Genomic DNA, 13,397 nt, shown 5'->3' with positions numbered 1-13,397 from the left:
GGCGGGCCAATTATCCGGTTTGCATGCTTGCACAAAAAAACACAAAATGGAAGCTATCTTTGACCATACAATGACCCATCGTCCCGGTTACCTTTTTTTTTTCCATTACAACAACATTGCCCTTCGCCTTTTTACCCCGAATTCACCCTATTACAAATGTCATATCAAGAACCTAATTAGGAAAGGTTAAATTGATGGAAAATGCTAATCACGTCCCCCACGAATATACTGATATAAATGTAAATCTTGATGAATTACCCATCAACGAAAATAATGCATTAGCTTGTTTGAATAAATTTTATATGCAAATAGTAGTGGTGAAGTGGAATTAATTCACCATTTCTTTTTTCTTTTTTGTTGGAAGCAGGAATTCACCATTTCATTAAACGGGAATTGACGTCCATATAATTCCTAATGCTTGAAATAGTGTGCAAATTACACAGACCACGTATCTATAGTTGATTCATGTAAATGGATGTTTAAGATGAAGAGAGAAAATGTTTAGGAAAATTTAAAGAAGGAATGAGGGCATTTTGGGGCAAAATAGGTAACGAGAATCCAGATGAAAGATTGGGAATTTCCAAGAGGTGGGAGGAAACGCCGGGAAAGTGATCGTGTCGCCTCGAAAAGGAAGCACTTAGAAAGGCAAATGTATTTGGAGTGGTACCCCTTATTTGTTGATCTCTCACACATTAAACCCTACTTGGGTTAGGGTTAGGGTTAGGGTTTTTGTGGAACATCATAGATGCCAGCCCAACAAGACTGCTGTAAGAAGACGAAAATAAGGAATTGAAAATTCATGAAAATAAGCACAATGGGATTCTCATACTCTTGGTAATAAATGGGTTGTGGACATGTTGGAATGAAATGAGGGATGACTTCATACAAGAACCCTATCCCTTTTTTCTTGTAGCTTTTTCTTATTTAACTTTACTTTCTTCTTTAAAGGCATTTCACTTGTATCACCAACAAAACATTAATTTCATTAGTGATAGTAGAAGCTTAATTTTTGAAATTCATATATTATATTAAAAGTTTATTGGTGATAACCTTGTTTTGAAGGAGTATCATCTACATCTAATCTTAATCACATTAACAACTCGATTTCTTTTTGAATTGTAATTAATATTATTTTTCAATTCACTTTTATGAATATTTTTCCTTTTTTTTAATCAACATTATTGAGTTAATATGTCCAAGTTCCAATTATGTTCTTGAACTCCTCAAGCCGCCAGCATCATTTAAACTTCATAAAATTCATAACTCTTTCAATAGCCAAGGCCAGGAATATATGAACATTACCCAATACGCAAATCTTGTATATCTACACATTCTTAATTTGATGATTAAATGGGATAGCGAATCACAAGTTTAAATTTTGCATGAAGAAATTACTCTTTATATAATGTTGAATAACTATCTACACAGAGTAATTAATTAATGGATAGTAAATTAATGAGAGGTTTATGAGGCACGTGCGTGGCATTATCTTGTTTTTTGGGATGAAAGAATCATAAAATATAGAAAATTAAAAAACTTTTTCAAATGTAATCGGGCTTTCTACGCTGATTGATTAATTCAATGGGATTTTTGCCATCTCAACCTCAACGTTCGGATCTTAAAAGGATTTTGTTTATGGTACCAAGATGTGCATGTTATATAAAACAACCTTAATCATACTATCACCTCCAATTTAGAACGGTGAATGTCAATTTAGGTATACCAAATTTCTATTCTCATGTCTCCATGATTTTTTTTATCTTTGTGGCACAGCCTTTATTGCCTTTCTGCCAAACTTATAAAATTACCATTGTGCCCTCCATTACGATCCCGTCTGCCATCTCTTTTGAGCGGTTTTCCTGTCTTTTATTTTCTTCTCCTCCCCTTTCACAAAACGACACCATTTTGTGAATATTCTGCTGTGTTGTTTTGTTTTACTATTGAGCCCATTCAATTAGATTGGAACTAAGTGCGAAAAATAACCACAGTAATTTGCAAGTTTAAGGCTAATATATAATAAATAATAGTTTAAAATATCAAATTATGGCAAAATCTTTATGATAAATATAATCAACATAAAATAATATTTAATAAAATACTAACACAAATATATATATACATATACATATACATATATTTAAGTTGATTAATCCAATAAGTTTGCCTTAAAAAAATTTAAAGTACATATATAAATAATAATTTTTAATATGAATGAAATAAAAGACAGAAAGCAAACTAAGAGGAACAATAATTAAAAAACAATTATTCATAGAATGAGAGTAAGGGAAAAAATAGAAAAAAAAAATCATTTGATTTAAATTGCATAATATTAACTTGTATTTACTTTAACTAATTGACAAGTAAATTTTTAATTTATGAATATAAATATTCAAATGATTAATTCTAACTGAATTTTTATATTTCAACTAAATAATTTTTATATTTCAATTTTAATTATAATATATAAATTATAAGTAAAAAATTTTAGCCCAATAAATGAAAAATAAAAATTTATTACTTAACATTATTTATAAATATTTAAAGGCAGTAATAAAATTTTAGGAGATTATTAATTAATTGTATTATTTAGTAATTTACAAGGAGACAATATAAAATAATTACAAATTAAGAATATATTAATATACGGCAATTTTTTTTAAGGGGAAATTTGGGGGGATCAGGCCCATCCCTTGTGTCCCCTTGACTTCAGCCCTGCACATAAATAAATACAAAAATAAACCACTTTTATATGTTATTAAGTTTATAATCCACTGGTTTTCTTGGGTTGGAGAGAGTGGAAATTAGGCCAATGCCCAAGACTTGCGAGAATGGATTTTATTGGGCAATCTTTAAGTACATGGATTTTAAGATAATCTGAGCTCAACTATAAGATCCATTTGGGTTTTCTTTTATGATCTAATCGATAATTAATTACACATTTTTGTATTAACGCAAATATAAAGTAATCATATCCATAAAAGATTTAAAATTTGCATTAGTTACTGTAATCAACACAACCCATATTTTACACAGGATAATAATAATAATAATATCATCACCACAATATTTAAACTTAATTATTTTGATGAAAACTGGCAATGATAATATACTTGAATTCCTTCGTGTCATTATGTTTCAAAACAATCTTTCTAATAATTAATACTCCACAAACAAAAATGAAAAAGCAGAATTTATATAGAAACAAAAGGCTTTTTTCTTTAAAAAAAAAAAGAAAAAAATGTTAATGTGAGGTAGGTGCATCACCATGCAGGTCCTCCATTAATGATGAAATTGCAGAGACCCAAACACAATTCTCAATTATGAAAAGTGATGCAAACATCCATACACATATATATGATATGATCGATCAAAGCATGCCCATGTAATCAAAAGGCTGCAAAAGATTCCAATCATAAATAAATATCACTTTTTTTTCAATAATAAACAGGCATCATTGACTATAATTTATAGACATGATAATAAATTTAAAAAATCTTATTCTATTTAATTTTATTTTAATAAAATAGTTTGTCTATATATATATAAAACAGTATACATAAATTTATTACATTTATGTGAATAGTAATTGAAAAATACAAGATATTTATGAAGAAAAAAATTATAATTAAATACATTTATGTTTAAATTTTTTCAATATGTCTAATTCAAAAATATTAAACAACATGTGGAGGGTTTTTGGTGGGTCATTGTTGCAACAATGTATGTAAATGGTGCCTCCATTTTATGCACAATAATAAAAGTAATGTAAATGCAAGATCTCCACTTTAACCATTATAGAAGGAGTCTCTCCAAATAATCTCAAAAAAAAAAAGTTACTATACAATAATAATTTTTCCTATATGGGGTATCCATATGGCATTAATTTATACTTTTTAATTCCTTCTTCCAATGGGTCAACCTTTAATAAGTTTCATGTTATAATGCCCAAACACTTAAATAATAAAACTAATACTATTATCATGGGGATGATAATAGTTTAATATGTGATAATATATAAAAAAATAAGACACATTATAACACCTATATATATATATATATATATATATATATATATATATTTAAAAGGCTCGTTCTGAATCTTTTTATTTGATCCGATCAGTCCGATAAATCTTTCAAAACTCGTACTACAACGGGATATTAAATGTCGATACTATTGACTCAATAACAGAAATAAAAATTCACTTCTACATAAATCGGATGAGTTAGGCATGATCTTATCAAATCATGATAAGATATCGATCTCCACACATTGGTCGTTTCGCCAATACATCACTGGAGTCATAAATGCGCAAGCAGTAAAATAATAAACGTGATGCATATGATAGATATGGTATTGATTAACTTGACTCTATATTTATTAATTGACTATCTACCATTAATAGGTTATTTGATACACTTGAAAAATGATATTTTTATTCAGTTGGGCAGGATATGACATAAGAGATGTCAGAACAATCGACCAATATTATATCATTGATTTAACAAAAAAGAAGGGATCTCTTTCTCACACTCTCACATGCTTTTTATTTTTTAAATCTAGTATGGAGAGTGATAACTCTAAATCTCCTTGGGCTCCATATCCGATAGATCTGGTTCTCCCTCGTTCCCTGTTATATGGATCTGATTCCTTTTTGGGCTCTCTGATGGGTCTGTCAAATGGGTCTCTTCATGTTCTCTTTGAGGAAAGGACCTGCAAAATAAGGGAAAAGGGGGTCAGGGGTCCACCGGGGATGCCCTAGCGGAGACCCTCTGACGCTCAAGTCAGATTTACGAGCTAGAGTAGTGTGGATAAGCAAGAGTTGCAGAGAGAAAATAAAAATGGAGTTAAGGAAGAAGGAGCAGGAGAGAGAGTATCCCCTTGGAGGAGAAGACCCTCCAGTATATAGTGCTTTCCTGTCCTTTTCACTCAGGCCCGTACGTACGGGCGTGTCAAGCCTCTGCTCCATGCGTAACGGTCATTTAATGCGCTCCAGAGAGCATGCGGGTAGAGCTGGTGAGTGATTGGGCCTACTCCCTTATGGGGCTTGTGCTCATATCTGATCCGGATCATCCTGGGTTGCCGGCCCAGGCTCGTGAAGTCGAGCCGCCTCTCGAGCGTATGATCTGATGGGCTTTGGACCTGTGGCCTTCTTTTGGACCCGACCTTATTCCTAGGCTAGGAAAGATCTGGAGGTTATCAATTGCCCCTTTACCTCCTCAGCAGTTATTCCATGACTGGTGAGGGGGTAAATACTTAGACTCCACTAATGACCAGGCCGGCTCTACTGGGTCTTTACTGGTCGAACCGATCCGGGCTAAGAGTTTGGAGTCTGGTTAAACTTCTGACTTGCGAGTTTTTCTTATTCTCATGAGGGCATTTCTGTTTTTGGCTCATGATCTCGTCATTGTTGCGAGCTCAGGAATATAATACCTTGTTCCTCTTGAGATAACCTTTTGGTAGTCGGTGTGGTTTGAGCTGTGAGCTCCACTGGGATAGAGTACTCGTTCTTTTGTTGTTTTCCTCTTCCTGGGTTATTCTTGCTGAACGTCTGTTTATTGTGAGTTAATCCGAGCTGTGAGCATGGTCTTTCGCCTTCGTTTATCCTTTTATGCGTTCCTGCATTTGTGGGCCTTTTCGTAGAGGGAGCTCGGTTCTCTGTTATTTCTTCTGTATTTAGCTTTATTCTATTTGAGTGTTTTCCTGTTGCGAGTTCATCCGAGCTGGGAGCTCGGTTCTTTGCTTTTCGCTTAGGCTTTTGTGCCTATAGCCTGTGATGGTGTCTATATCGCGAGCTCCGAAGTTCGAAATTTCACTTTCTTCACTTTGGTGCCCCGAGCTCTTTTGTGAAGTCGGACTTAATTTCTTACTCTCTTGTTGAGCCTTATTCGGGCTGCCTATTGTGTTTACCAGTACCGAGCCCATTTTCTTGAGATCGTCATGGTGTTTTGACACTTTTGGCTGTTGTGTGAGATCAAAGTCTCTCTACCTGATGACTCGAGCTCCTTTGGGAGGTCGGAGTTTAGCTTTTCATTTATGGTCCCGTGCCCCAATCTTTTATGTGAGATCAGAACTATGTTCTTATGAGTTGTTTTTGCTTGTAGCACCGGATGATCTTGGGGATTCCGGCCATTTTTGCTCCGGGAGATCTTTGAGATCTTCGCCGGTCTTCTACCTCAGTGAGGTCTTCTGCCTCAGTGAGGTCTTCTGCCTCAGTGAGGTCTTCTGCCTCAGTGAGGTCTTCTGAGGTCTTCTGCCTCAGTGAGGTCTTCTGCCTCATTGAGGTCTCCTGCCTTATTGAGGTCTTCTGCCTCAGTGAGGTCTTCTGCCTCAGTGAGGTCTTCTGCCTCATTGAGGTCTTCTGCCTCATTGAGGTCTTCTGCCTCAGTGAGGTCTTCTGCCTCATTGAGGTCTTCTGCCTCAGTGAGGTCTTCTGAGGTCTTCTGCCTCAGTGAGGTCTTCTGCCTCATTGAGGTCTTCTGAGGTCTTCTGCCTCAGTGAGGTCTTCTGCCTCAGTGAGGTCTTCTGCCTCAGTGAGGTCTTCTGAGGTCTTCTGCCCCAGTTAGGTCTTCTGCCTCATTGAAGTCTTCTGCCTCAGTGAGGTCTTCTGCCTCATTGAGGTCTTTTGCCTCATTGAGGTCTTCTGCCTTATTGAGGTCTTCTGCCTCAATGAGGTCTTCTGCCTCAGTGAGGTCTTCTACCTTATTGAGATCTTCTGCCTCATTGAGGTCTTCTGCCTCAGTGAGGTCTTCTGCCTCAGTGAGGTCTTCTGCCTCTGTGAGGTCTTCTGCCTCATTGAGGTCTTCTGCCTTAGTGAGGTCTTCCGCCTCAGTGAGGTCTTCCGCCTCATTGAGGTCTTCTGCCTCATTGAGGTCTTCTGCCTCAGTGAGGTCATTGAGGTCTTCTGCCTCATTGAGGTCTTCTGCCTCAGTGAGGTCTTCTGCCTCAGTGAGGTCTTCTTTTGCCAGGACCTCACTGAGGTCTTCTATGGCTCAGTGAGGTCTTCTTTTGCCAGGACCTCACTGAGGTCTTCTATGTCTCAGTGAGGTCTTCTTTTGCCAGGAGATCTTGGGGATCCTGGTCTTTGTGCTCCGGGAGGTCTTTTAAAATCCTCGCCGGCCGTTTTTGTTTTGTTTTCTCGGGAGTTCTAGGGGATCCCAGTCTTCTTTGTTTTCCCGGGAGTTCTTAGGGGATCCCGGTCTTCATGCTCCGGGAGGTCTTTTAAGATCCTCACCGGCCGTTTTTGTTTTGTTTTCCCGGGAGTTCTAGGGGATCCCGGTCTTCTTTGTTTTTCTGGGAGTTCTTAGGGGATCTCGGTCTTCATGCTCCGGGATGTCTTTTAAGATCCTCACCGACCTTTTTGTTTTGTTTTCCCGGGAGTTCTAGGGGATCCCGGTCTTCTTTGTTTTCCCGGGAGTTCTTAAGGGATCCCAGTCTTCATGCTCCGGGAGGTCTTTTAAAATCCTCACCGGCCGTTTTTGTTTTGTTTTCCTGGGAGTTCTAGGGGATCCCGGTCTTCTTCGTAATTCGGGCTCTATGGCCTTACTGTCGCTTCATCATCTCAGCTGGTTTTGTGCCTAACTGAGGTCTTGAGCAAGATTCAGGCTCATTGGCCTTACTGTCGCTTCGTCATCTCAGCTGGTTTTGTGCCTAACTGAGGTCTTGAGCAAGATTCAGAATTCTTTCTGCAAAATAAGAGCTTGCACAGGGCGTATATAACGAGGATGCTCGTTGTTAGTTCAATAATATTTATCAGTAAATAATATGTCGCACAAGACGTGTAATACCCGGCTAGACTCCGGTATCGGAATTCCTACCGTCCGGTGGAATCTCGGATGTCGGAGACCTCTAGAAGGGTAGAACCATGTTTTTGTAAAATGTTTTCATGTTTTTAATGGTTTTAAGTATGAAATAAAATGAGTTTTTGCATGAAGAGTTCTTGGAGGAAAACCCAGGTCCGGCCGCCGAAAGTCAAGTTCGGCCGCCGAACATGCATGTGATTAGGAGGCACGTTAGGCCCCCGAAAGCATGAGTGAGGGAATTGCAGGTTCGGCCGCCGAACATTGCATGGATACGGAGGCACGTTCGGCCCCCGAACGTGGCCTGGCCAGCCACTATAAAAGGGTCCCCTTGGTCCGCACGGGCGAGCTTTTTCCCCTTCGTCGGCCAAGGTGAGTCTCCGCCGCTCCTCCCTCAATCTTGAGTGTTTTCCTTAGATTTTTCATGGTTTTAACAAGTTTATAACTTTTACTTTGAAGATTTGTAAGTTTTGAGCAAGTTTTGAGCAAGTTTTGAGCTTGGAGACCCAAGGAGCCGAATTTCTCCCAACTCCAAGTTAGGTCGCCTCTACTCTCGATCTTCAAGAGGTAAGGGTCGATCTTGAAGTCTTTTTATGTTTTAAACAAGTTTTATGCAAGATCTATGGGTAGAAATGCATGTTAGGGTATATGTTGAGTTTATGGGTTAATGTTGATGTTATGAACAATGTGTGTTGTTTGTGTGTGTTTGAAGTGTTGTAGTTGGGGTATATGACTGCTTGAGACCCCTAGGAACTTGTATGCATGCTTGGGGTTGAAAAATATGCATGATTGGTAGGTTTGGAGGCGAAATGGGCAAAGGGAGCCAAGTTTCCGCCCTTTGGCAGAAACCAGGTTCGGCAGCCGAAGGTACTTTCGGCCGCCGAACATGGCTGGGGAGGCAGGCCTTTCGGCTGCCGAAGTTGCCCCCGAAGAGAGACTTTCGTCTCTGTCTGGCACTTTCGGCCGCCGAAGGTGCCGCCGAACCTAGCTGAGTTTCGTCTCTGTCCAGGACTTTCGGCCGCCGAAGGTGCCGCCGAAAGTGCCCTGTTGAGCCATTTCATGCACATTTTCTGTGATGTTTTCATGATGTTTTAGGGGGTTTTTGGGGGATATATTAGAGTCATGTTTATATATGTTTGGTCCCTCATTGGAGTCCACCTGTGTAGGTTCGGACCCGAGGAACCAAGGACCCCAGCAGTGAGCCAGCTGCTACAGAGTTTGTCAGAGTCAGCCAGAGGTGAGTGGGACTATACTTAACCTTTTAAATTAAATGTTTTTATCATGCTTCATGCATCATGATTATATTATAGGTTGGTTGCATTAGAATCACGAATTATGTTGCATTGCATTATTATTTGATGTTGATGGGGGATGGACATTGCACGACTCACTAGCCCTTTGTACGAAGTCCTGTGGTGCCCATAATAAGGCCGGGCAATACGAAGTCCTGTGGTGCCCATAATAGGGCCGGGCATGGAGCTGAGGGATTTTTGGGTCAGTCCGTCCATGATGTGATTTGTTTGCGCAGTGACGCATTTCATGATGGCATGTTTTAAATATTCTTTTTATAGTTCTACTCACTGGGCATCTAGCTCACCCCTCTCCCCTAACCCCCAGGTTTGCAGGTACGGGATAGATAGAGAAGGCAAGAAGAGAAAAAGAAAGTCATATGCATGTAATAGCTAGATTGTGGACATGACAATTGTATTATGATGAATTGTAAAACTATTCAGTATGTTATGTAATGAGGTTATTGAGGATAGAGTTGTGCTTGACCATAGTATATTGTTAATCCCTTTTGTATGTACATGATCTTATGTTATGATGTTTATGTAAACCAGCTCAACACAGGTTATGTTACCCTTTGAGGGCACAGATGAGATCCCACAGAGGGATCAAAGTTATGTTTATATTAATGTTATGCACAGGTTGAGTTTGGTTGATGTTCATGGAAAGAAAAGTTTTAATTTTTATGCATGTTGTTGATCATGTATGGGATTATACAGGTTCACAGATTTTATGTCAGGCTTGCTACGGGTCCCGGCGGCCTTAAGTCGACCCGGATCCTAGCGCCGGTAGCGGTCCAATTTTCGGGTCGTTACAAGACGCTTAACTTTATGTTTCAATAAAATATTATGCTGGAACATGTAAAACATTGTAAAAGGTTTAAGTATTATTTATACTCTATAATTTTATAATCAATAATGACTGCAAAGCGATAAATATAGTGAAAGCAGTGCAAAAAGCTCTCGATTTTGATCCAATTGTAATGATTGATAGTAATTAATTGCTTGCAGTAGGAGTGAATTGTGGGTAAGCTAATTTTAGAAAATCATTTATAATGGCATTGAATGTAAATTATTCTAGATGGCAAATTATGACGGTCTCTCAATAAGCAGGATAACTAATTGTTATTTTTAATATTTTCCTTTTTCTTTTTAAGGATAATAGTAGAACTGAAATTAAAAATCATTACCTACCACTCTTGAAGCCCTTGCATACTTTCTGAGTTTAATTTCTTGATAGCAACCTCCATTCCAATGCCAGTTTTGGAGGGTGCAAAAGTCTTTTCATCTATTCATCCTTTGTAAACTTTACCAAAACCACCTTGACCTCACAAAGTGTCTGGCTTGAAATTCTTTGTGGCACTCATCAAATCAGCAAAGGTGAACTCCTTCAAGTTTGGTGCTTCCAAAATTTGGCCGTTTGGATTTGGCTTATTATTCACTTCACTTATCGCAACAGAGAATTGACTCTTACCTGCACTGCTGCTTGAGGCTGAGAAATTCCTGGTGGTAGTGGTGTTATTTGATGACCCTGGGATGAGAGGATTGGTGGTGGTGAAAGAGGAGCTAGAGGGAGACCCAAAGCAATTGCCCATGTTGACTTTCTCAAGTGTCTCTTCTCTTTCCTTCTTCCTTAGCAGATGCCGATCTCCACCCAAGTGCCTGCCTGGGTATTTGATCATTTTCGATTGTCTCCAGATTGCCCGATACTTGAGGGGCGCTGCTCTTCATCCAAGTTGGATGGCCCGGAATCGTGTCCCTTCCGACCTCATGCCCCTCCGACCTGAAATGTTAGTCCGACCTCGCCTATTTTTTATTTATTAATCTTCTTCCTAACCTGCTAACCTGAGATTTCACAACCGATCTGCCCTTCTCACCTTGACAATATATACACAGCCAACTCACAAAATATATATATCATTGATTCTTTTTTCTTTTTATAGAAAAAATTAAAATCTATATTCATAAACAAGCATTTCGTTCTGAAGTTTCACCTCGTCAGATCTCAAAGAAAAAGTTAGTAGTAATAAAATTTAATAAATGTTAAAATAAACAACGAGGGCAGGAAAATGAAGATTAAAAGACTGTCAAGATATTCTTGAACCAGCTGGGTCTTTCTTTTCAGCTAGGCTATTCAGCTGGGTTATTGTAAATCTCCAGCTTTCTTTTCGTATAAACTTTCATACCTCCATGTGGATCTCAATGGGTGGATTTAGGAACTCCGGTGACGAAAAGATCTCCTTCGTTCCCACAGACGGCGCCATTTGATAACTCTAAATCTCCTTGGGCTCCATATCCGATAGATGTGGTTCTCCCTCGTCCCCTGTTATATGGATCTGATTCCTTTTTGGGCTCTCTGATGGGTCTGTCAAATGGGTCTCTTCATGTTCTCTTTGAGGAAAGGACCTGCAAAATAAGGGAAAAGGGGGTCAGGGGTCCACCGGGGATGCCCCAGTGGAGACCCTCCGACGCTCAAGTCAGATTTACGAGCTAGAGTAGTGTGGATAAGCAAGAGTTGCAGAGAGAAAATAAAAATGGAGTTAAGGAAGAAGGAGCAGGAGAGAGAGTATCCCCTTGGAGGAGAAGACCCTCCAGTATATAGTGCTTTCCTGTCCTTTTCACTCAGGCCCGTACGTACGGGCGTGTCAGGCCTCTGCTCCATGCGTAACGGTCATTTAATGCTCTCCAGAGAGCATGCGGGTAGAGCTGGTGAGTGATTGGGCCTACTCCCTTATGGGGCTTGTGCTCATATCTGATCCGGATCATCCTGGGTTGCCGGCCCAGGCTCGTGAAGTCGAGCCACCTCTCGAGCGTATGATCTGATAGGCTTTGGACCTGTGGCCTTCTTTTGGACCCGACCTTATTCCTAGGCTAGGAAATATCTGGAGGTTATCAGAGAGATTCATATGAAATCTCAAATGCATCATCCACTCATCAAACCAATTATAGTTTACTGATCTGTTTATTAAATCAAATCACAGTTCAGTGCATCAAATAACTCCATTGAATCCCAGTTTGTCAGTATAAATACTAATTATTAATAAAAATGCATTTATTTTTTTTTAGAATTCATGTGATTATTGATCTATTGCAGAAAAATAATTTGATCTAAAAATTGTAATCCAATTATTCATGTTAATTACATATTAATGTTGTTTTCGTGGACAAACTTTGAAATCAACCTTGAAGTAAACAATTAACCCACGTCTCTTTTTTTGTATATAAGTGCTTGCTTACATATGAGTTGAAGACAAAACTAATTTAAAAAAAAAAAAGCATCCTAATTAACTTTTAAAAAGATAATAAATTAGTGTATAGACAGTTGTTTTTATTTAAAAAGTAAATATAAAAATAAGAAAAGAAAGGTAAAGAATGGTATTTGTGATGGTGAAATGATGGGCGGTAAGGGCATGGGCATCATCAAAGTATATTACATATGTTAACATTGACATTGCCCAGGCTGCAGCAATTTATCTTTCCCTCCTCCCTCATGAGCTTTGGTGGAAGCTTACAGTTTCTCCCACCAAATCATGGCAGACAGTAACATCATATACATATAAAGAGAGATATATATGAAAAAGCTGGTTGGTGGGGTTATCATGTTTCCCCCTAAACATAGCCTAAAAAGAAAACAGTATTAAAAGATTTTGTGTAACCTAAAGTTGGAAAATATGGGGCGTGGATCTTTTTTCCAAACAATTACTAGGAGATGACAAATTCTAAACCCATCATTGATGTTCATGCCTCCTCATCTCTCAATCAGTCTAGCCTTAGCCTAAAACATGTAATCTTAATCCAAAGGTCAAGTATTATAATTTGATTTTATTTTTTGTTGAGAATATTTTTTGAAGGTTAAATATATCTTTAATAATATATAAACAGATTAAAAAAAAAATGTAGGTTTCATCATATGATATATAAATGAAGACATTTAACCTTAAAGCTAAAAATGCAATGATTGTTAAAGGAAGAGCTAATTAAGTTTGTCGATGACATGGCCTACAACTTCACATGACAATTTGGGTGGCTTTTAAGTAAACAAATACCACCAAAATTACCTTTAATCTATTCCTTAATTAAGCATCTCAATTAAAAATAAAATAAAATAATTTCAATTTCTCAATGTCCTTCTCTTCTCTGTCGGACCTTATTAAACACCGCAAGATATACATACATATTTTCTCTGTGAAAATATATGTAAATTGATATGGAAGTAGTATAATATTTTAGTTTAATTTATTTATATTTAATAAAAATTAATTTAGTGGTGATTACATAAGAGATGAGTATGGCAATTACTATTAGGATGGATGC

The sequence above is a fragment of the Manihot esculenta genome, chromosome 14 (genome assembly GCF_001659605.2).
Source record: "Manihot esculenta cultivar AM560-2 chromosome 14, M.esculenta_v8, whole genome shotgun sequence".
Lineage (NCBI taxonomy): Eukaryota > Viridiplantae > Streptophyta > Magnoliopsida > Malpighiales > Euphorbiaceae > Manihot > Manihot esculenta.
Note: the sequence above shows the minus strand (reverse complement) of the source record.